Source organism: Capra hircus, chromosome 28, assembly GCF_001704415.2.
Source record: "Capra hircus breed San Clemente chromosome 28, ASM170441v1, whole genome shotgun sequence".
In the NCBI taxonomy this organism is placed as follows: Eukaryota; Metazoa; Chordata; class Mammalia; order Artiodactyla; family Bovidae; genus Capra; species Capra hircus.
Genome location: NC_030835.1, coordinates 40,913,934 through 40,938,854, shown reverse-complemented (window position 1 = coordinate 40,938,854; position 24,921 = coordinate 40,913,934).

Sequence of the window (24,921 nt, the reverse complement as noted above, 5' to 3'; positions counted from 1 at the left end):
TAGTCTAGGGCCTTGAAGTCAGTGGTCCCACTCCAAAGGCTCAGGGCTGGATATCTGGTCAGGAACGAAGGTTCCACAAGTGGTTTGTTATGGCATTAAGTGAGATTAAAACAAATATCCAATAATGAGAAACCATGAACCCCAGACAAGTAGCAGTTACAAAATCAGGCAAATAATAATTAAAATAATGGAATATACACTTATACATGTAAACCCATGAGCAAAGTCAAAACAGTCCAACCAAAATAAAGTACAGTAGACTGACCCAGCAAACAAAGGAAATAAAAAATTATATTTACCAGTTAAGAACAAAACTAACTAAAGCACAAACTGGAAAACAAGACTAAAACAGGGTGCCAAGTGGCGAATGAAGCAATGAAAATAAAGCTAGCAAATGTGTTGAGAGGAAAGGAAAGAGAGAAACAAAGGAATAAATGTAGAAAAAATAATATTATGTTTAAAAAATTGAAATTATAAAAAAGAGAAAAGAAAAAAGTAGAAGAAGAAAGAAAAAAAGAAAACTCTACAGAACTGCAAAAGCCCAACATAGAGGCAGAAGTTTATAAAAACAATAAAAAGTGTGACTGAATATACACATATACATATACACCCATAGCAAAATCAAAACAGTCCAACAAAAATTAAGTGCAATAGACTGACCTGGCGAACAAAGGAAACCAAAAATTATATCTAGCAGAACAAAGCTAACTAAAGCACAAACTGGAAAACACCTAAAGCTAGGTGCAGCTGGGGAATGAAGCAGTGAAAATAAAACTAGCATATATGTTGAGAGGGAAAGAGAGAAAGAAAAGAAAGAATAGATATGTAAAGTTAAATAGAGGTAGATAAAGAATATTTATATATATTAAAGATTGACTGAAAGGGGAGAAGAACAATAGGAAAGGAAAACAAAGGAAGAAATGTAGAAAAAATAATAATGGGTTAAAAAAATTAAAAGTTAAAATTAAAAAAAGAGAAAAAAAAAAAAAAAGGAAAAAAAGGAAAACCCACAGAACTGCAAAAGCCCAGTGTAGAGGCAGAGGTTTATAGCAACAATAAAAAATGTGACTGAGGGAAAAAAAAAAGCTCAAAAGCTTAATTGGATTTCTTAGTGCCAATAAAATCAACAACTAAAACAGTGCCAATAAAATTGACAACTACAACAGATTAGGGGGGCAAAAGGGGGACAAAAAGAAAAGTCCAAAAGAATCTACAGAACAAGTCCAAACAGGAATGCCGCTGCTGCTGCTGCTGCTGCGTCGCTGCAGTCGTGTCCGACTCTGTGCGACCCCATAGACGGCAGCCCTCCAGGCTCCCCCGTCCCTGGGATTCTCCGGGCAAGAACACTGGAGTGGGGTGCCATTTCCTTCTCCAATGCATGAAAGTGAAAAGTGAAAGGGAAGTCACTCAGTCGTGTCCGACTCTTCGCGACCCCATAGACTGCAGCCCACCAGGCTCCTCCATCCATGGGATTTTCCAGGCAAGAGTACTGGAGTGGGGTGCCATTGCCTTCTCTGCAAAACAGGAGTAATAAATGTTTTTCTTGAGTCACTGCTGTCAGAGCCCTTCCCCTCGCTGGGAGTCCAGTCCACCTCACCTCCCTAGGATGCCCTCTAACACTGTGCTGGTCTCTGCTGTGGGGGCAGCTCAGAATCTAGTCTGGTCCTACTCCTGTGTGTTCTTGCCTCCGATGTCCACAGCTATCAGAACTACTGCGTTTTCTTTTGTGGTAAGTCTCAATGGCCTTTTATATATTCAATAGACCCAGAGTCTGCCTAGTTCATCGTGTGGATTTAATCTGCAGCTTGTATAGCTGGTTGGAAAGGTTTGGGTCTTCTTCCTTAAGACAGTGCCCCTGGTTTCAATTGTGGTTTTATTTCCACCTCTGCCTGTGGGTCATCCACTGAGGTTTACCCCCTGAGGCTGCCCTGGAGGGCTTGGGTTTGCCCCTGTGGGGGCCAGATGTGGAGGTGGTGCAGCTGCTTGGGTCCCAGCAGTTCTGGCAGCACCAGTACTCCAGGGAGTTGGCGGCTAGGGCAGCAGGAAATATAGTGCTCTGGAAGGGTATGGCAACCAGTACTGGCCAATACGCTCCAGTCTTCTTGCCTGGAGATCCCCCTGACAGAGAAGCCTGGCAGGCCACAGTCTACAGGGTCGCAAAGAGCTGGACACGACTGAAGCGACCCTGTGCACATAGATGCAAGACTGTTTTGATTATGGTGGCTCTGCCCCAGTGAGAGTTGAGCATGAAGGTGGCGCAGCTGCTTAGCTTGCTGGACACTGGTGGTGCCAAGTGTGCAGGGACACGGACTGCCTCTGCCGCAGCAGCTACGGTCCTATCAGAGTCTTTTTGAGCCTCTTGTAGATGGTGATCAGAAGGCCTCTTTGGCCAGTCTTTCTTCGTACCTCTCCCAGTTCAGGCACTTAGAGGGCTCCCTTGCCTGGGGTCCTTCTCTGTTGTTTGGGCATCAGGCAGAGAGAGAGCCCCCCCCTGGTTGAGGTCCTACTCTGTAGAATGGCACATCAGTCACTTAAAGGAGCACCCTGGTGGGGTCCTGCTCCATAGTTCAGTGCGTCAGGCGTTTGATGGGCCAGCCTCTCTATTGTTCAGCTGCAGATGCTGGCATGTGGGGAGAGAGGCTATGGTGATGGCTCCACCCCGTACACGTGACTCAGCAGTATCGCCTTGCTCCCGTGGCTGCCTGGCTTTCCTCCACTGGCATTTCCCACCACAGTCTCCTCCCTCACATCCCCTCCATCCGTCTCTCTGCAGTTAACAGCAGCGCTCGCCCTGGGATTGCTCCACAATCCCTAAACTCCAGCTCCCAGCCCTTGTGCCTTCCAGGGGACCTGCATCCCTGTCCAGGGTATGTATGGCTGCAGCAAGGACTGTCTGATTCTCGTTCCATTTAGGCTGCCTCAGATCAGCTGTTTCACTCTCGGCCTTAAATGTTCCTCCTCTGACTCAGACAATTGCCCCACTGCAGGGATCAGACCCCTGCTTCAGTTCCGCCACCCACTGAGGGCAGGTCCAGTCCTGCTAACACTCTTGTTTCTCCCCCAGTTCCTTCCTCCTACTGAGTTTTGTGTGGGTCTATATTTTCTTTCCACTGGTCAGGTACTCCTGTCTGCTCTCAGCTGGTGTTCTCCATGCACTTCTGTGTCTGAAGGTGTATTCCTGATGTATCCGTGGAGAGATTACTCCACGTCCACCTCCTCCTCTGCCGTCTTGTTCTCGCCTCACTTTTTTTTTTTTTTTTAATGTCCATGTATGTTCTCCAAAGAACTAAGAGCCCTGAATGCAGACCCTGGATCTTACTTGACCAGGTTAGTGTTTGGGATGTGCTGCCTTTCACTAACCACAGTCATGGACACTTTCATCTTATTGAAAAAAAAAAAAAAAATGGAAGGAGTCTTTCCTGCTTTCTCACATGGCTGTTGTCATCACTGAAAGAGCGCAAGTAGGAGAAAACGCTTTGAAACTCCAGGGACATACACATATTGGCTATTCTTGATCTTTCCACATCACTCCAGAGCCCTGTGTTTGTTGCATGTCCACGTCCCTTTCCCGCTATCACCTGCTTCTTAGGGGAGCTTCCCGACCCAGGGGCTGAACACGAATCTCTTGCATCTCCTGCACGGGCAGGCGGGTTCTTTATCACTGTGCCACCTGGGAAGTTTGTGCTATCAAACAGAGCTAAATCAGACTGTGCAGCTTAAGTGTTGCCTGGAAAGAACAGTTGCAAAGGGCTGTGTCTCCTTAAGCTCCAGGACATAAGACGATTAACAGCTGGGCACAGGGCACCCGCTCCTTCTGCCGAGTTGCTCAGATGACGGGGTGCCTGGGAACGGCAGATTCCTGCCATCTGTCAAGGCGTCTGGCTCCCACTCAAGGACGTGGTTCAGATTCTAAGCTGACAACACACATCTAACACAGGCGTGAACCTCAGGATCTCTGTCATCCTGAGGATGTTGATACAGGATGGTTCTCCTCCCTGTGTGGCCCTGACACTCACGTATCTTCTATCTTCCAACCAGCAGGATGTGGGCATTTGGACTCTGCTCACTTTATTCGCCACTACTGCCAAATGGTCATTTTCATCTAAGGCTTTTCTCAACTGGCAAACATGTTGGTCTTCTCGCCTCCCTCTTTGGCCCTCCTCCTCCCCATTTCCCTCGAGTTAGGATTAAAAAGGATACAATGATTTAACTTTATTTCGATGTGTACAGTGCTTGATAGCTCTCTAGCCAAGTCTATGCGCTTATTCCTTATTCTTAGCTGCTTCTCTCTGAAGTAACACTCGTGTATTTGTTGCTCAGGCATGTCCAACTATTTGTGACCCCATGGACCCCTCTGTCCACGGACCCCATGGACCCCATCAGGCTCCTCTGCCCACAGAATTCTCCAGGCAAGAACACTGGAGTGGTTACCATGCCCTTCTCCAGGGGATCTTTCCAACCCAGGGAAATGATTGCACTTGGTGCCTGAACCATAGGGCTACAGATCTATTGTACTCACCTACTGCCTTATTGTGTGCCCTCTTTATTTTTTGTGGGTCAATCTTGCCTATTGAGCAGCCTATTAAAATTTTTAAAATTTTGGTGGGCTTTTTTTTTTTAAGAGCAGTTTTAAATTTGCAGAAAAAGTGAGTAGCAAGTATAGAGTTCTTCTTTTTAAAGAATTTTTTTTGATGTGGAACATTTAAAAAATCTTTATCGGTTGGTCACACTATTGTTCCTGTTTTATGGTTTGGTTTTTTGGCTACAAGGTGTGTGTGATCTTAGCTCCCTGCCCGGGGATCAAACATGCACCCCCTTCATTGGAAGGCGAAATCAACCACTGATCACCAGGGAAGTCTCCAGAGTTCTTATGTACTCCTCCCCAGGCTGCACCGAGCCCAAATGATTTCCCCTATTATTTTAATTTTAATTAATTAAGCTGTACTGAGTCTTTGTCAAAGAGCACGCCAGCTCTTTGTTGTGGCTCAAAGGCTTCTCTAGTTGTGGTACATGAGCTTAGTTGCGCCAAGGTATGTGGGAACTTAGTTCCCCCAGCAGGGATCAAACCAGCATCCCCTGCCTTGGAAGGAGGATTCTTAACCGCTGGATCACCAGGGAAGTCTCTAACCTATTATTATTAATCTCTTGCAGTTGTTGCAATTAGTTTATATTAGGGTTCAGTCTTTGTCTTGTACATTTTACAGGTTTTGCTAAATACATAGTGACATATGTCCACCATGCCAGTGTCACACAGTGCAGAGTCCTCTAGAGTCCCCTGCGCTCCAACCATTCATCCCCATCCCCTCCCCCACCCCCTGGCTGCCTGTGGGTTTCTCTGTCCTAACAGGGAGGTGCTAATTACACACACATTCAGTATCACAGTAATCCAAGTCTATGCCCCAACCAGTAATACTGAAGAAACTAATCTTGAACAGTTCTATGAAGACTTACAAGACCTTCTAGAACTAACACCCCAAAAAGATGTCCTTTCAATACAGGGGACTGGGATGCAAAAGTAGGAAGTCAAGAGATTTGGCCTTGGAGTACAAAATGAAGCAGGGCAAAGGCTAACAGTATTGCCAAGAGAACGCACTGGTCATAGCAAACACCCTCTTCCAACAACACAAGAGAAGACTCTTCACATGGACATCACCAGATGGTCAATACTGAAATCAGATTGATTACATTCTTTGCAGCCAAAGATGGAGAAGCTCTACACAGTCAACAAAAACAAGACCAGGAGCTGGCTGTGGCTCAGATCATTAACTCCTTATTGCAAAATTCAGACTTAAACTGAAGAAAGTAGGGAAAACCACTAGACCATTTAGGTATGACATAAATCAAAACCCTTACAATGATACAGTGGAAGGGACAAATAGATTCAAGTGATTAGATCTGATAGAGTGCCTGAAGAACTATGGTGGAGGTTTGTGACACTGTACAGGAGGCAGTGATCAAGATCGTCCCCAAGAAAAAGAAATGCCAAAAGGCAAAATGGTTGTCTGAGGAGGCCTTACAAATAGCTGAGAAGGCAAAAAGGGAAAGATATACCCATTTGAATGCAGAGTTCCAAAAAATAGCAAAGAGAGATAAGAAAGCCTTCCTCAGTGATCAATGCAAAGAAATAGAGGAAAACAACAGAATGGGAAAGACTAGAGATCTTTAGAGACACCAAGGGAACATTTCATGCAAAGATAGGCACAATCAAGGACAGAAATGATATGGACCTAACAGAAGCAGAAGATATTAAGAAGAGGTGGCAGAAATACACAGAAGAACTATGCAAAGAAGATCTTCATGACCCAGATAACCACGATGGTGTAATCACTCACCTAGAGCCAGACATCCTGGAATGAGAAGTCAAATGGGCCTTAGAAACATCACTCCGAACAAAGCTAGTGGAAGTGATGGAATTCCAGTTGAGCTATTTCAGATCCTGAAAGATGATGTTGTGAAAGTGCTGCACTCAATATGCCAGCAAATTTGGAAAACTCAGCAGTGGCCACAGGACTGGAAAAGGTCAGTTTTCATTCCAATTCCAAAGAAAGGCAATGCCAAAGAATGTTCAAACTACCACACAATTGTGCTCATCTCACATGGTAGTAAAATGATGCTCAAAATTCTCCAAGCCAGGCCGCAACAGTACATGAACCGTGAACTTCCAGATGTTCAAGCTGGACTTAGAAAAGGCAGAGAAACCAGAGGTCAAATTGCCAACATCCATTGGATCATTGAAAAAGCAAGAGAGTTCCAGAAAAACACCTACTTCTGCTTTACTGACTATACCAAAGCCTTTGACTGTGTGAATCACAACAAACCGTGGAAAATTCTTCAAGAGATGGGAATACCAGACCACCTGACCTGCCTCCTGAGAAATCTATATGCAGGTCAAGATGCATCAGTTAGAACTGGACATGGAAAAACATACTGGTTTCAAATAGAGAAAGGAGTAGGTCAAAGTTGTATATTGTCACCCTGCTTATTTAAATTATATATCGAGTATGTCATGCAAAATGCCAGGCTGGATGAAGCACAAGCTGGAATCAAGATTGCCAGGAGAAATATCAATAACCTCAGATATGCAGATGACACCACCCTTATGGCAGAAAGTGAAGAACTAAAGAGCCTCTTGATGAAAGTGAAAGAGAAGAGTGAAGAAGTTGGCTCAAAACTCAACATTCAAAAAACGAAGATCATGGCATCTGGTCCCATCACTTCATGGCAGACAGATGGGGAAACAACATAAACAGTGAGCGACTTTACATTTTGGGGCTCCAAAATCACTGCAGATGGTGACTGCAGCCATGAAATTAAAAGACACTTGCTCCTTGGAAGAAAAGCTATGGCTGGCCTAGACAGCATATTAAAAAGCATTGACATTACTTTGCCGACAAAGGTCCGTCTAGTCAAGGCTATGGTTTTTCCAGTGGTCATGTATGGATGTGAGAGTTGACCTATAAAGAAACCTGCCAAACTGATGCTTTTGAGCTGTGGTGTTGGAGAAGATTCTTGAGAGTCCCTTGGACTACAAGGAGATCCAACTAGTCCATCCTAAAGGAAATCAGTCCTGAATATTCATTGGAAGGACTGATGCTGAAGCTGAAACTCCAATACTTTGGCCACCTGATGTGAAGAACTGGCTCATTGGAAAAGACCTTAATGCTGGGCAAGATTGAAGGCAGGAGGAGAAGGGGACAACAGAAGATGAGATGGTTGGATGGCATCACTGACTCGATGGACATGAGTTTGAGCAGGTTCTTGGAGTTGGTGATGGACCGGCAAGCCTGGCATGCTGCAGTCCACGGGATGGCAAAGAGTCGGACAGGACTGAGTGACTGAACTGGCTGGTTAGCAGCAATAGTAAACCCTGGGTTGAGTGTCTGCATGGCTGTCAGTATACACTCCTGTGTGCACAGGCATTACTTATGGAGCCACAGTTTCTAGCAAATCATAGAATAGTCTCAGCTTTTTATGAGCAGGAAGGTAGGAAGTCCCTGAGATAGGATGATACCTTCTTGATGGAGAAAGTGCTTTCGCCAGCGTCTGCTGGGAAGGGCCGTGGTCTGAGTGTGGTGTGCTGCATTTCTGCGTAAAGGGCCCACAGAGGAGACCAGCCAGAGGGGCTCTTGTCCTTGGCCCTGGGCCAGAGGAGCAGCTGGGCTGTCAGTGAGCTGAACATTGTTCAGCAAGGGCTTTGGCGGGTGCCCAGCATCCTCGGGTGGCTCCTGGCAGATGTGACAGGAGTGTAGAAAAGCCTCTTTTGAAAGCAGCAGTGAAATTCAGCAAGTGTCCTCCCAACACCACTAGCTCATTCCGTGTCTTTTCCCGGAAAGTCAGGTAATGACAAAGGCTGATTCTGATTTGGGGGGATGACTTCCTTTAAAGAATGAATGCATGGGAATGTCTTGCTAATAAGATGGTAAATCTCCTTCTAGCACTTCATGTGAACTGCTGCTGGACCATCTTCTTTCTCAGCTGGGGTAGTGAAATGCATAACAGCAGAACAGGAATAGTGAAGGCAGAAACTAGCAATGATCGACCCTATCACACATCACCCACGTCAAATACGTCATATCATTAGAGCAGTTCTGTAAACATGCATGAATGGGAGGAATCCTTTACACAGATCATTTTTCAAAATGTCTACTTGCTGTAAAATTCATGTTTAGTTGCTTTCACAGAAGGTAGGCAGCTACAGATTTATCAATTGCGCATAAATTAGGGTAGCCATAAAGTTGACTGATGCTACAGCTGAAGCTCCAATATTTTAGCCATCTGATGAGAAGAGCTGACTTATTGGAAAAGACCCTGATGCTGGGAAAGACTGAAGCCAAAAGGAGAAGGAGATGACAGAGGATGAGATGGTTAGAGAGTCCCACTGATTCAATGGACCTGAGTTTGAGCAAACTCTGGAAGATAGTGAAGGACAGGGAAGCCTGGTGTGCTGCAGTCCATGAGGTTGCAAAGAGTCGGACAGGACTTATTGACTGAACAACAATATAAGTTTACTGTCAATCTCTAAGCAAACCCTAGGGGGTGGGAGGTAGTGGGTGGTCGAGGAACAGGAAAAATCCTTGGTGAAACTGGAAACTACTCCCGAGTGATCACCACCAGCTCTGTAGTCTGCCTCCTCCTTCTGGGAGTCATATCCTCAGCATATTCATGCTAGAGACTTTGAGATGCCAGCTTACTGAGAAGCAAGGGTCGGGTATCAAAAGTCCTCAAAATCCCACCAAGAGGATCAGTGCAACAGTTTCTTAGCCGCCCTCCCCCTACACTGTGCAGGGTAGATGAGCCTCACACACCTGAAGAACACTCTGGAATCGAGGTGGCCCCTCATGCTCTGTATTCCATATTGGTGGGCTCCAAACTCTGTCTACCATTAAAAACAAAATCTCCTCAGTGAATTCATATTTCTTTCAAAATCAGTTTTATACATTATTTTAAATTATGTGTGCATTGCTTTAGTCATGTCTGACTTTTTGCAACCCTGTGGACTATAGCTCCTCTGTCCTCATGCTCCTCTGTCCATGGGATTCTCCCAGCAAGAAAACTGGAGTGGGATGCCACGCCCTCCTCCAGGGATCTTCCTGACCCAGGAATGGAACCTGCATCTCATGTCTCCTGCATTGGCAGGTGGCTTCTTTACTGCTGAGCCACTGGGGAAGTTCGTTTTAACTCATAAAACCCCTAAAAACAGAAATTAAAAAAGGATGAGATACACAGTGCTGAAAAATAATTTAAAAATGTATAGATTAAGATTTGACTTCTTATAAGAAAAAAGTAAAGTAAGTAGCATAAACAAAGTAACAATTTTTTTTCTATCACATAAAGAAATTCAAAAGAAGGCAACTCAGGTGTGATATGACAGTTCCACAAAACTGTCAAGGAGCCAGATTAATTCCTCATCTCTTCTTTACCACCCCTAGGCTGTGGCTCTTGTTTTGAAGGTCCAAAATGGCTTCTAGAGCTCCAGCCATCATATCCATAATTCAGGATGCAGGGTGCATGAAAGAAAGATATCATGTCTATTTACTTTTTTGAGGTTAAAAAGGCTTTTCTTTGTGAAATACTAGTGATAGAAGTTGGTGAAAGCTAAATTTCCTTAAAATGTTAGTAATATTATGTATCTGAACATCTTGTTATTTCTTAAGCTTTTACTGATCATTTGCAAACTCTTGAGAGTCTGATAGCCACTCAACTGGTTTCCCTCTTGTTTGCAAACATGGAAACTAGGAAATAAAACGATTTGCCCCTCAAACACACCGATTTAATTGGAGAAAGAATCCTCAATCGATTCTTGGATTCAAATTTCATCCTTTTTCTTTTTCTTTTCTTCAGAAAGTCATAGGTTCATCACTACACAATATGCCGGTAATTCCAGCTTTTTGAGGGTGATTTCATCATTGGATGGATTCAAATTTCAGATTGGCTAAATGTGTGGGCCTTTCTTCCCCAGGAACAGCTTTATAGAGACATGTATAGTTGACAGTGTTTTCCAGAGAAGTTTCGAGAACACATTTACTGGGGCTTCCCTTGTGGCTCAGTGGTAAAGAATCTGCCTGCCAATGCAGGGTCACTGGTTTGACCCCTGGTCTGGGAAGATCTCATATGCTGTGGAGCAGCTAAGTGGATGCACCACAGCTGCTGAAGCCTGTGCAGCCTAGAGCCCACGCTCTGCAACAAGAGAGGCCACTGCGACGAGGAGCCTGTGCACCGAAACGAAGAGTAGCCCCTGCTTGTCACTAGAGAAAAGCCTGTGCAGTGTTGAAGACCCAGCACAGCCATCCCCCAAAAAAGAACACATTTACTTAACTCTCCATGAAGGGAGCCTGGTGAGCTGCAGTCCATGGGGTTGCTAAGAGTCGGACATGACTGAGCGACTTCACTTTCACTTTTCACTTTCCTGCATTGGAGAAGGAAATGGCAACCCACTCCAGTGTTCTTGCCTGGAGAACCCCAGGGACGGGGGAGCCTGGTGGGCTGCCGTCTATGGGGTCGCACAGAGTCGGACACGACTGCAGCGACTCAGCAGCAGCAGCAGCAGCAGACTACTCAGGCCCTGGATGAAGGAGGCACCCTCTTCACTTTGGACTCTGGGACTGCTGGGTGACTTCCTGAGATTTGCTGAGCTCTGTCCTCTATGAAGTGCTTTGTTGACGGGGGTGTTATAAGCTCCTGTAGGCTGTGGAGTGTATCCATTTGAGGGGGTTGCTTTTCCTGCATTAGGGAAAGGTGAGCCAGAAATGGGTGCTGGTCAGACAACTTGGGAAGTCAGCCGTGAGGGAACAGGCACGATGCTACAGAGCGGGTGAGCAAAGCTCTCCTAATCGCTGGCGGGGAAGATTAAACTTGGGGAAGAGAAGCCTTGAGGTTGCCGAGCTTTCTAGCAGTAAGGCTGGCACGCGTTACTGTGGTGGCCACGGCTGTCCCTGGCGTGTGAGGACTGTGACGGCAGCAGCGGCGTCCGCCGCGTGAGATGGGCAGCCCCAAAGAGGCCTGGGCGGCGGCAGCTGCTGGCAGGAAGCGGCGGGTGGGAAGGCCAAGCGGCCAGACTGCTCAACTGATGAGAGGCAGGGAGTGGGGGACAGCGTCTCTCTCCCGGAGGAACTTGAAATAGGTGTAGATACGGAATTTCTTAAAAAAAAAAATATATATATATATATATATATATATATTTTTTTTTTTTTTAATGGAGGATAATTGCTTACAAAGTTGTGTTGGTTTCTGTCGTACAACAATGTGAATCAGCCATAAGTAACATATGTCCCCTCCCTCTTGAACCTCCCTCCCACCTCTCACCCCTCTAGGCTGTCACAGAGCGTGGGTTTGCGCTCCCTGTATCATACAGCAAATTCCCGCTGTCTGTCTACTTTCCACACGCTAATGTATGTGTTTGCTGTGAATTGGCCCCTCCCTCTCCTTCCCCCACGGTGTTCGTAAGTCTCTTTTCTATGTCTGCGTCCCTATTCCTGCCTTGCTAATAAGTTCCTCAATACCATTTTTCTAGATTCCATTATATATATATGTGTGTGTGTTAATAGTCAATATTTGTTTCTCTCTTTCTGACTTAGTTCACTCCGTATAATAGGCTCCAGGTTCATCCACCTCAAATACGTTCCCTTTTATGGCTGAGTAACTGTATTTCTAATGGAGAACAAAGTCTATTCGAGGAAGAGAGCGGCCAGGGGAAGAGCATACCTCAATGAAGAATTTACTTGTGAATAAATCTCTGAGAGATCCTGTTAGTCCTTCCTAAATTTCATGTGGGAAACTGAGGCAAGAACAGATTAAAAACATTAAGGTCCTACTGTATGGCACATGGAACTCTGCTCAGTGTTATATGGCAGCCTGGATGGGAGGGGAGTCTGGGGGAGAATGGAAACACGTATATATAACTGAATCTCTTCGCTGTTTACCTGAAACTATCACAACATTGCTAATCCTCTATACCCCAACAAAAAATAAGTTTTTTTAAAAAGAACGGGTTAAAAAGACACTGGATGATGGATCTTCGTGCAGCATAACATCAGGCAGCCTCTCTGAATGCTCTAATTTGACACACAAACCCATTCTGAATGCCAGCTCTCTAGTGGACACCGATCACTGGAAGATGAAGATGTCACAGCGAGGGGTCAGGATGGCATGTCTAGAACGAACACCCACACTTCCCATGTGTTTTCTCACTGTTAGAGCTTTTAGACAATGTCCATTGCGAAAGGAAGGTTATTTATATTCTATATTTAGCCTAAAACTATGATAACATCCTTTGGCATGGCCTTTATCTGGTGGTATTTGAAATTGAACCAACTTCCTGCTTCCAGGCATTAACAAATGAGGGACTTCATGTTGTCTACTGTTATTTCCTGACTTGAAGATAGATTTTTTTTCTCCAATTCAAGTTTTTTTTTTTTTTAAGAAAAGATCTCCTTTAGACATTAAAATTTCCCAGAATTGTTTAAGCTTTGTTATTGTTCTCAATGAGAATATTTCCTATTTCACTCCGGCTATGTCACTTGATGAGAATTCTTGTGACTATCCTTCACTGCCATGCTCAGATAATTTGCAGGAGATTGGAGAAATAAATCCACTAGCCTGTCAAGTATCAGAATCCCAATTTAGAACATTCATTCTAATAAGTCTCTGGCCAGAAGATCCAGTGAAGAACAAGGATGATATCTACCTTCAAAGAGCTTACAATTTAAAGGAGTGATGCAAAAGGACATTATTTATATAGGAAATTATCATGTCCCAACTTACCTCTGGGCTTCCCTAGTGACTCAGTGGTAAAGAATCTGCCTCCAATGCAGGAGACATGAGTTTGATCCCTGGGTTGGAAAGATCCCTTGGAGAAGGAAATGGCAACCGACTCCAGTATTTTTGCCTGGGAAATCCTATGGACAGAGGAGCCTGGTGGGCTACAATCCATGGGGTTACAAAAGAGTCGGACACGACTGAGCGACTAAACAACTTAGCTCCACTGACTTTTTTCCTCTGGGAGTGAAACTAAGGGAAGGGGGGTGGTGGGGGAAATTATGCATGAAAATGCCTCAGTCTGAAGACTTATTACCTAAATATAAATCTCACTATATGAAAGGAGAGTGATTGTTCAGAGGCATCAAAAAACTGTCATTTTTGCTTAGTGAGTGATAGTGTGTCGTCACCGGAGAAGGCAATGGCACCCCACTCCAGTACTCTTGCCTGGAAAATCCCATGCACAGAGGAGCCTGGTGGTCTGCAGTCCATGGGGTCGCAAAGAGTTGGACACGACTTAGTGACTTCACTTTCACTTTTCACTTTCATGCACTGGAGAAGGAAATGGCAACCCACTCCAGTGTTCTTGCCTGGAGAATCCCAGGGATGGAGGAGCCTGGTGGGCTGCCGTCTATGGGGTCGCACAGAGTCAGACAGGACTGGAGCAACTTAGCAGCAGCAGCAGCAGCAGCAGCAGCAGCAGCAGCAGCAGCAGCAGCAGTGTGTCGTCGCGGTTAGGAGAGCAGACTATTCTGCCAGGCTGCCAGGTTCAAACCCCCTCTCTGCCACTCACTATGCTTGTGATTTGGTGCACGTTCTAAAGTTCCTGTGCCTCAGTTAGCTAGTCTGAAAATGGGTGTGATAATTGGGTTGTTCCAAAGGTGAAATACATTTAACAAGTTTAAATTGTTTAGAACAGTGTCTCACTGATAGTAAGTGCCCAGTAAATATTAGCGACTATTAGCCAACTTCTAAAAGACTCCCATATTTTGAAGTTCACTGTTTTGGCAAAAGAGCTATACGATTTTTCCTCTCTGACGTCCTAGTGTTTTGCTATGAAATTTACTCTGGTGGCTCGGATGGTAAAGAATGTGCCTGCAATACGGGAGACCCAGGTTCAATCCCTGTATTGGGAAGATTCCCTGGAGAAGGAAATGGCAACCCACTCCAGTGTTCTTGCCTGGAGAATCCCATGGACAGAGGAGCCTGGCGGGCTACAGTCCACGGGGTAGACAGTCAGACACGACTGAAGTGACTGACACTACGCCTATAGTGGTCAGTGCTCATTCTCTATGTCAGTGCAATCTGTAGGTGCGTGTAGTTTCAATAGAACAAAACCAGTGTCCCTGTCTTGATGGGGCCAGGGTCCCGGGCTATCGCTTTGGATCGCATCGGCATAGGGATGTCCCTCCACCTCTGCTCTAATGAAGATTTTGGTAGTATTTATGAGGAAAAGTTTTCCAAGAATTTAAATTAGAAAATATTGCCAGAACAATTATCTCATCATTATTTTCTCTCAGTTATTCTTTCTGTACGACACTGTATACATATCTCAATACCCAGAACTGAAATCCATGGCAAACCTTGCTGGGAAATAGCTATGGTGGTGGAGAAGGGAATGGCAACCCACTCCAGTATTCTTTCCTGGAGAATCCCATGGGTGGAGGAGCCTGGACTAAAGGTGTCACTTGTTTACTCATAAGCAGTAGGATCCTTGGTGCTGAGCCTTCTCGGAACATTTAGAGTAGACACTTTCTGGGTTGCTGCCCAGCTCACAGTGGTCCTTCCCTTCCCTCTGTGTTCAGAGGTGCTTTGCAGGCACCGTGCTTATCCTACACTCATATGTGACCCCCCCCTTCCTTGTCTACCCTGGGCAGCAAGAGAGGCTCCTGACCTACTTTGGACATGAGTCAGGATCTCATCTGTAGAGATTTAGAACTGGCTCCATGGGACTTCCCTGGTGGTCCAGGGGTTAAAAATCTGCCTTACGATGCAGGGGATTCAGGTTCACTCCATGACCAGGGATTGAACTAAGATCCCACATACCATGGGGCAACTAAGTCCCTGGACCACAGCTAAAGATCCCACATGCTGCAACTAAGACCCGCCGCAGCAGCCCCACCCCTGCCCCCGGAAAAAAAAATATATTTTAAAAAGAACTGGCTCCATGAGGGTCAGGCTTTCCATGTGGCTGACTAATGAACATGGAGACTCGGGAGGAATAGCAGTAGATGTGCAGGAAAAAGAAGGCAGGCGGGAAATTGCCAGGGTCCTGCTGGTTTTCCAGAGGCTGGCTCTCATCTCTCCAGAGGACCCGATTCATTCTGTCTTTGAATTCTGTGAAACACCCACTGTATCCTCACGAAATTTCTTTTGACTTAGAGTATATTGGTTTTGGTTAGTTGTAGTTACAGAGTCCACACTAACACAGCATTGTGTGGGGATGATAAAGCTGTCATGAAATTAAGGAAGATTCCTGCAATATCTGTGCCAGAGATTTGGAATCAGTGGGTTTGTAAGCGAGAGTTCAGTTGAAGAAGCAGAACTTCCATCGGTGCTGTGAAATAAGGAATATGTTATAGAAATTAGACCTCAAAAACCATCGTGAGAGTGGCTGGAGAAAGGCTGTTAACCAGCTCTGGCGTGGGTAAAGGAGTCGGGGTGTGCAGGAAACTTGGAAATTGTGCAAGTCCGACTGTCAGGACAGGGCTGGGGAGGGGTTGGTAGAGAAGTGTGTGTGTGTGTGTGTGTGTGTGCTCAGTCGTGTCTGACTCTCTGTGACCCAGTGGACTGTAGCCCGCCAGGCTCCTCTGTCCATGGGATTTCCCAGGCAAGAACACTAGAGTGGGTTGCCACTTCCTCCTCCAGGGAAACTTTCCGACCCAGGGTGTCTTCCTGTCTCCCGTGTCTCCTGCATCAGCAGGCAGATTTTTTTAACCACTGAGCTACAGGAGGCCTATGGGAAGTTAATGCCTCTTTATGCCTGTGAGTGCACAGAGAAGCATTCGGGGATGTGTGAGCCTGGACATTGTCAGTTGGGACGAGAAAGGACAAGCTAGAACCAGCCAGCACCTCTGCGTCTGTCTCCACTGCCTCTCACCAGCAGTGGCCTTTCATGTGAGATGGCTGTTGCTTCGCTGCCTCCTCCCAGACAGCACACTTTTGGCCAGGGTAAGCAGTAACTATCCAGGGAAGGGCATTCTGCAGAGCAGAGTTCCTGGAATAATCAAGCTGATGACAGAATAGTCCTGTGTACAAATCTTTGTTTGGCTAGGGATATACAATTCCACAAAGTAGCTAAGATATAAGCTTAGGAAAAAAAATTCTAAGTGATTATTGTGAACAGACATATTTGGGACCCACCGCTTTATGGCGTCACCATCTGCTCAGCCTGGTCAACCAAGTTAAAAACCAGAGTCACCTTAGCTGCCTTCCTCTCAACTTCCCTCAGCATCCAGTCACCAAGTTTTATATAATTTTGCTTCCTAAAGTATCTCCTGAACAGGGCCCCCTCCTCTGCATGCTCATCATAAAAGCTCATGGAATCCTACCTGGACTCTTGTCTCTTCATAACGGGCCTTTCTGCACAGGTCCATCCTACTACCATTACGTAGCAGTCTGAACCCTGACTGCGCTTTAGAATCATCTCGGGGACTTTAAAACACCCAGTGTTTACACCCCACCCTAGGCCATACATCAGACCCTCTCATGACAACCTGCTGTGGTACACACCACCATTAGTTCTATTTTGCAGATGAGCACATTGAAGATTCGCAAAGTTGAATAACTCCCCAGGGTTCACAGCTGAAAAGTACTGGGGTCAGCTATGCACACAGTTATCTGAGGGCAGAGCTTGTGCTCCTAACCACAGGTGGGATGCCTTCCAAACTGCGGTGCTGGGCAGATTAGAGGGATGGTAGGGCCAGCAGGTGAGGTGGGAAACACAGGTGAGCGTGTACAGTTGAGGGGGACTTGAGAACAGCTTTGAACTTCATTGGTTTGAATGGTTTCTTAGACAACCAAGTGGTGATATTCCGGCAGCAGCTGAAAATGCAATGAGGGGCGTCAGGATGGGGAAGAGTGGATGGACACAAAGGACAGTGCTGACCTAGAAGGGACAGGATTCAGTGAGCTCAAAGGAGGCGGTGCAGGAGTCTGCAGCATGGTCTCCAGGTTTCCATCCTGAGGGGAGGGGTCAAGGGGAGAGGGCTCTCCCTTCAGAACAAAGCTGATTCTGGGAAAGCAGCAGTTTGGGGAATGGGCAGGAGAGGGCAGTGAGAGTCCTTTTGGAGATACTTCACTTGAGATACCAGCAGAGCCTCTAGGTTGGAAATATGAACTGAGTTTGGGAGAGAGGTTGCTGTCAAAGATACCAACTGAAATTATATCAGGGTAGTTGAAACCTTGAAAGTAGATGAGATAGTCAGATGCAGAGTGAAGGATGCTCAAGAAGAAAGGAAGGCTGAGGATGCAATTCTGGGGAAGACGAATGAATGAAGGGGGAGAAAGGAGAAGTCAAAGGAGGACGCCCAAAAGGAGGAGCAGGCAGGGGAGGAGGACAGGGATGAATGGATGGAGAGATATAGATGGAAAGATAATAGAAGAGAGATTTATTTTAAGGAACTGGTGCACGCATTTGTTGGGGCTGGCAATTATGAAATCTGTGAGGCAGGTCACAGCCTGGAGGCAGGATTTGAGGCTTTAGTCTTGAGGGAGAGTTTTTCTCCTTCTGAAAGCCTCACTTTTTATCCGTAAGGACTTCAACTGATTGGATGAGGCATACCCATGTTATCAAGGGTCATCCCCTCTACTTACAGGCTTCCCTTGTAGCTCAGTTGGCAAAGAATCTGCCTGCAGTGCAGGAGACCCAGGTTCGATCCCTGGGATGGGAAGGTCCCCTGGAAAAGGAAATAGCAAGCCACTCCAGTATCCTTGCCTGGAAAGTCTCATGGACAGAGAAGCCTAGTGAGGCCCATGGGGTCACAAAGTGTTGGGCACGACTGAGCGACTAACATTTACTTACTTACACCTACTCCTTTACTTAAAGTCAACTGACTGTAGATATAACCACAATTACAAAAGTGTGTCTACAGAAACACCTAGACTAGAGTTTGATTAAACAGCTGGGTACCCTAGCCTGGCCCAGCTGACATATAAGACCTACATCACAGTTCACTCCTGTTGACTTGGCATCCATACACATCTCCTTAAGCCGTTCTTTTTTTTTTTTTTAATTATTCACTTTGTTTGTTAGCTGGATAGGTCTTCATTGTGGTGTGCAGGCTTCTCATTGTGGTGGATTCTGTCATTGTGGAGAATAGGCTCTGGGTTAATGAGCTTCAGTAATTGCAGCTCATGGGCCCAGTAGTTGTGGTACATGGGCTTAGTTGCCCCAAGGCATGTGGGATCATCCTGGACCAAGATCAGACAAGTGCCCCGTTGCACTGCAAGCAGATTCTTAACCACCAGATTGCCAGGGAAGTCATCCTTAAGCCCATTCTTAGTCTCCAAGTAAAGACAATAACAAGTACTTCTGCGTAACATGATACAGCTCCCCCAAGTGTAACTGTAAATGCACTAACCTTCTCCCCAGAAGAAGATGTATAGTCCTTGGGTGATGTTTACTCTTTCTCTTCATGCCTAGGACCTAAATACTGTGTTGTAAATTTAATTGTTATTAGTACATCCTATGTTATATAAATGGATAAGGAAGAGAAGAAAACAAAGGTAAATTATAAAATAATACATCAAATATCTTTGTTTCTTTCCCTTTCTTATTCATGTATACACATAGTCATAACAAAATAAGGAAGAAATGTTCATAACAAAGTTCTTAGTTGTATTAGCTGGTTGGAGCTGCTATTTCTAACTACCTTCTTCAACTGATCATTCTCTTTACCTTTGGGAAGCACCTCAGCTGGTCCTGGTTGTTTACCTGCTGGGGTGACCCAAACCTTCACTCCTAAATGGTCTGGGCCATTAGCAGTCCTCCCTGAACTAGGTTGTTATAGTTTTCCATGGACTTTAGTCAGAGGGCATGGAAATGCTAAGAGGTTCCCTGAGGGGTCTCCTACATTCCAGACGTATATGCTTCCTTACCTCCACTGTGGAAAGGCAGTCCAATGTCCCCTTGGTAGTCAGAATCAGTCATGCCAGCCAACACCCTAACTCGCTTCTTTGTTGATTCAGAGACACAAGCCACCCAAAGTAGCCAGGTGGCAATCTTAACTTCCAGTTAAATGCAATCATTGTTGTGTTTCTTCATGAAAACATTCCTCCCTTTGGAACTAACACCACCAGGTCAGCTGAGCATAAGGTTGCGGGAACAGAAGGCAAACCTTGTGCTAGGGCATCACTAGAGCTAATGGTGAGAGATGCCACGCCCATTTCCATCCCTGGATTCTTGGACCCATGAATCTGGTCTTGGGAGAAACAGCATCATATACTGGATCCTGATTCAGAGCCTCCACAGACAGTTTCCTGGAGAATCTTGCCCAACTCTGCAAGATACTGCTATCTAGCTGATGCTGTGACTGAGTCTTCGAAAGGCTATTCCATTTCTCTACCCAGCTAGCTGCTTCAGGATGGTAGGGGGCATGGTAAGACTAGTGAATTCTGTGAGTGTGAATCCACTGCCACATTCCAATTGTTGCGAAGTGAGTTCCTTGATCAGAAGCAACGGTAGCGGGTAAGGCGTGCTATGAGCCTATGGATGGTGGTTTTGGCAGAAACACTGTGTGCAGGAAAAGAAACTCAGTGTACTCAGTGTGATTATCAATTCCAGAACAGAATTGATAAGAACAGAATCACATTCAAAAAACTAAGATCACGGCATCTGGGCTCATCTCTTCATAGCAAATATATGGGAAAACAATGGAAACAATGACAGACTTTATTTTCTTGGGCTCCAAAATCACTGCAGATGGTGACTGCAGCCATGAAATTAAAAGATGCTTGCTCCTTGGAAGAAAAGCTATGACCAACCTAGACAGCATATTCAAAAGCAGAGACATCACTTTGCCGACAAAGTTCCATCTAGTCAAAGCTATTGGAGAAGGAAATGGCAACCCACTCCAGTGTCCTTGCCTGGAGAATCCCAGAGACGGGGGAGCCTGGCGGGCTGCCGTCTATCGGGTCGCACAGAGTTGGACACGACTGAAGCAACTTAGCAGCAGCAGCAGCAGTCAAAGCAATAGTTTTTCCAGTAATCATGTATGGATGTGAGAGTTGGACCATAAAGAAAGCTGAGCACTGAAGAATGGATGCTTTTGAGCTGTGGTGTTGGAGAAGACTCTTGAGAGTCCCTTGGACTGCAAGGAGATCCAACCAGCCAATCCTAAAGGAGATCAGTCTTGAATATTCATTGAAAGGACTGATACTGAAGCTGAAACTCCAATACTTTGGCCACCTGATGCAAAGAACTGACTCCTTAGAAAATACCCTGATGATGGGAAAGATTGAAGGCGGGAGGAGAAGGGGATGACCAAGGATAAGATGGTTGGATGGCATCATCAACTCAATGGGTATGAGTCTGAGCAAACTCCAGAGGATGGTGATGGACAAGGAAGCCTGGCGTGCTGTAGTCCATGAGGTCTCAAAGAGTCAGACAAAGAGTCAGGTCGCAAAGTTCAGACTGAAAGACTGAGCTGAACTGATCGCTTTGGGGAATGCTGCCATATTGTCGGTCTTGCTGCTGGCAGATTGGACCCTCGTTGGTGGCCATGGTCAGGCTGGCCTTGGTGAGTGAGTCTGTAATGCTGAGCCTCTGGATAACTTCTGGCCCTGCCACCATGATTGATTTGTTCATCAGCCTATTGGGCAATGTCAAGTAGCTGGAGAAGGAGGCTGACTGGTACCCAAAGAACAATGTCCTAGCCACTTGAGGATTACAAGCCTCCTCTGCTGAGATCAGACCATTCACCTGGGACATAGTATCTTGGAGTTTTTTGGCTGTTCAGAGAGGTCTATCCACCTACCTCTTCCTCAGATCACCTTGTCACCAATTTTCTAGTCATGTTCCTTTCAAATCCCTGACCATCCAGCCAAACCATTGGTCACAGTCCATAAGCTGGTGTCTACTTGTACTTCTGGGCATTTCTCTTTTGAAGCAGACTGAACAACAAGGTTGACTGCTCAAAGGTCAGCAAGCTGGGCAGACTTGCATTCACCACTGTCCTTCAGGGATGTTCCAGAAGGGGCTGTAGTACAGCTGCTGTCAACTTCCGGGTGGTGCCTGAACACTGGGCAGGCCTAAGTCTTCTCTTCCTCAATCAGCTGATCACAGGGAGCCCCCTGAGGCCACAGGTGCAGGCCGGGAAGGAGAGGGAGGCGGGGGCCTTGGGCGCGTGGGCCACTTCCTCATGTGACTTAAGCACGTCCTCTCGGTCTGCTTGAGCTGAGTCTCGTATGTGTCCATTCCATCTGATGATGGAGTGTTGCTGTACACCTGGACTCATGCCTGAGGTTCTGGCAGCACCCAGTTCATGGCAAGCAGCTCAGCTTGCATGGTGATGTGTGGGCCCATGGTTAAATGATCAGTTACTACTAGGCCCAGTAGTAAGTAAAAGGCTGTTTCTCAAAGTCCACGGAGGAAGGCAGGGCCTTGCTCTGTAATCTTAAGGGTCTGTGAGGTGACTCCCTGCGGGGCTCTGACCCAGCCTCCATCAGCATCTACCACTGACTGTTGCATCTGCTGGATCACGTGGCTCAGCCGGCAGAGGGCAGCTCACAGTGCGACCTGGATGAGGTGCAGGGACTTTGCTTGTTCTTGGTCCCCCTCAAAATCAGCCGCTTTTTGGGTCACTTGGTAAATGGACTTGAGGAGCATTCCTGAGTGAGGAGCATGTTGTGTCCCAAACCCAAAGAGGACCATCAGGTGCTGTGTCTCTTTTTTGGTTATTAAAGTATTATTAGTCGCTCAGTCTGACTCTTTGCGAACCCATGGACTGTAGCTCGCCAGGCTCCTCTGTCCAAGGAATTGTCCAGGCAAGAATATTGGAGTGGGTAGTCATTCCCTTCTCCAGTGGAATCTTCCTGACCCAGGGGCTAAACCCAGGTCTCCTGCATTGCAGGAAGATTCTTTACTGTCTGAGCCACCAGGGTCATACAAAGGGCCAAATACAACAACTTATCCTTCACCTTATTTATTTATTTAAAAATATTTATTTATTTGAGACCATCGAGTCTTGGTTGCGGCATGTGGGATTTTTGTTGCAGTGCAGCGGCTTCTCTCTCGTTGTGCTGCTCGGACTCAGCAGTTGTGGCATGTGGGTTAGTTGCTCTGTGGTGCGTGGGATCTCAGTTCCTCATCCAGGAATCAAACCCATACCCTCTGCATTGGAAGGCTGATTCTTAACCACTGGACCACCAGGAAAGTCCTTATCCTTCACCTTAGAATGGATAGCCTCTACTACCAGACCTCTTGAAAACCCACTGAGAAGGAAATCTCTAGAATTTTTGTCAGATTTGCTTTCCACCCCAGGACATACAAATGTCTCACCAATAAGCCTAGAAGAGCTACTCTTTCCTACACACTAGGTCCAATCAGCATAACATCATCAGTGCTATGGACCAGTGTGAGGTCTTCCAGAACAGAAAGGCAAGAGGGTCCCTCCTTGACCAAATTAGGATGTAGGGCTGGAGAACTGACCTATCCTTGAGGGAGGGCAGTCTTCACTGTACTGCTGTTTTTGCCAGCTGAAGAAAGGCTGCCCTGTGGTTGGTCTTTACTAACAGGTATGCAGAAGAAACATTTTGCCAGACCAATACTGCATAGCAGATACTAGGGGAGGTGTTACTTTGCTTAAACAGTGAAGCTACAGCTGGTAGGGCAGCTGCAATTGGAATCACCATCTGGTTTAGTTTATGATGACCCAGTGCCGTTCTTCAGGCTCCATCTGTCTTCACAGGCCACAGGGACGTGTTGAACGGGGAGGTGGTAGAAATCACCCGTGCATCTTTCAAGTCCTTGATGGTGGCATTACTCTCTGCAGTCTCTCTAAGTAGGCAGTATTGCCTTTGGTTATTAACTGGGGAATGCTGCCGCACTGTTGGTCCTGCTGTTGGTGGACTGGACCCTCAGCGGTGGCCATGGTCAGACTGGCTTTGCTGAGTGCAAGCCTGTATTGCTGAGCCGCCAGATAACTTCCAGGACTGCTGCCGCAACCACTTTGCTCATCCAAGGCAGAGGCAGCTGTAGAGGCTTCCACTTGGCTCTTTCTCACAAAATAACCCTCACTTTAAGGGTCGTGGAGCCAATGTAGGGATTCTGCCAGTTGCTGAGTATTATTCTAATTATTCTAACAGTGCATTCCCCTACTGGAGAAATAACCCCAGTATGGGTGCAGAGACCCCTATGAGATGGACTTGAGCTAAAACTCCATTCATCACCTGACCTCTACAAACCCTTGCTTGGAGGAGTACCGCAGTGATGTTCTGGATGCTCTGAACTCAGTGTCAGTTCAGAGCCAGTGTCCAGTAATTCCTGAAAAGTCTGATTACTTCCTTTTCCCCAATGCACAGTCACCCTAGTAAAAGGCCACATGTCCCTTTGGGGAAGGCTCGAAGAAAGAGTAATAGTATGTATTTTTGACAATGTTGCAGAATCTTGTAGGAGACAAACATCCCCTTTGTTCAAGGAGTTTTGGGTCTGCAAATTGACTCAAGTCTGGGAACTGATGGAGTCTCTCTGTTTTAGTAATTTAAGTTAGGCTTTTGTTTGCTTGACCAAGAACTTTCCTGCTCATACAGATCACATAAGAATTCAGTAGAATTCTCATCCTGGATTGCCATGACTAACTGGTCAATGCCATAGGTCTGTGGGGGTCAGACTGTTCTGGTTGCTGCCTTGCCTTTGCTGTCCATTACAGAAACCGTGCCCACCCTACCTTGGGTGATTCATTGCCACCATTCGGCTCCAGCCACGCTGGGATCCAACTATTCTCACTGCATTTAAGGACCCACGCTGCAGTGGTGCAGTTTCCAGGGTAATTTCTGATCTACAGAGAAGAGTTGACCAGGCATGCTGGGTCACAGAGTTATTTCTCAGAGTCACGGTGAATGCTGTGTCCTCTGGACCTCCTGGGAGTCAGTAAGTGGGTCTTATGTGATAAATCTATGCTGATATTTCACTCTCCCTAAGCCTTTAGATAATTCCTTTACAGTGTACCAAGGCAGTTCTGGCATTTCCACATCATTTAGTGCTGGTCACCTCTTGCCTCCTATTTCTGTCAACTAGCTAAGCAAACAGCTTGTTCTAATCTCACAAACTGCGGTGAATCCGGATCTCTGCTTGGTGGTGACCGTCATTACATTCAGCCTCATCCAATGGTTCCCCACACTCTTCATATTAACGCTCACATTCATTCTGTCCTACAACACTCCGACTTCTAAGCATATATAGGTGTTTTCACTCACATGGTTCTGATCTTTTGAACGACCTTGACTCTCCTCCAGTTCTAGGACAATCCTTCCCCTTCCTCCAGGGAGCCTTTCCGATCCTTCCCCTTCCTCCAGGGAGCCTTTCCGACCTTTCACTGCCTCTTACCGCCCCTCCTCCCACTTCTACAGTGTTTCATGACAGACTTCTGGCTCTTGGCATATTCTGCTGTACGTTGTTATTTAGTTTTAGAGGCGCATGTTTATCTTCCCCATAGGAGGCCGGGGAAG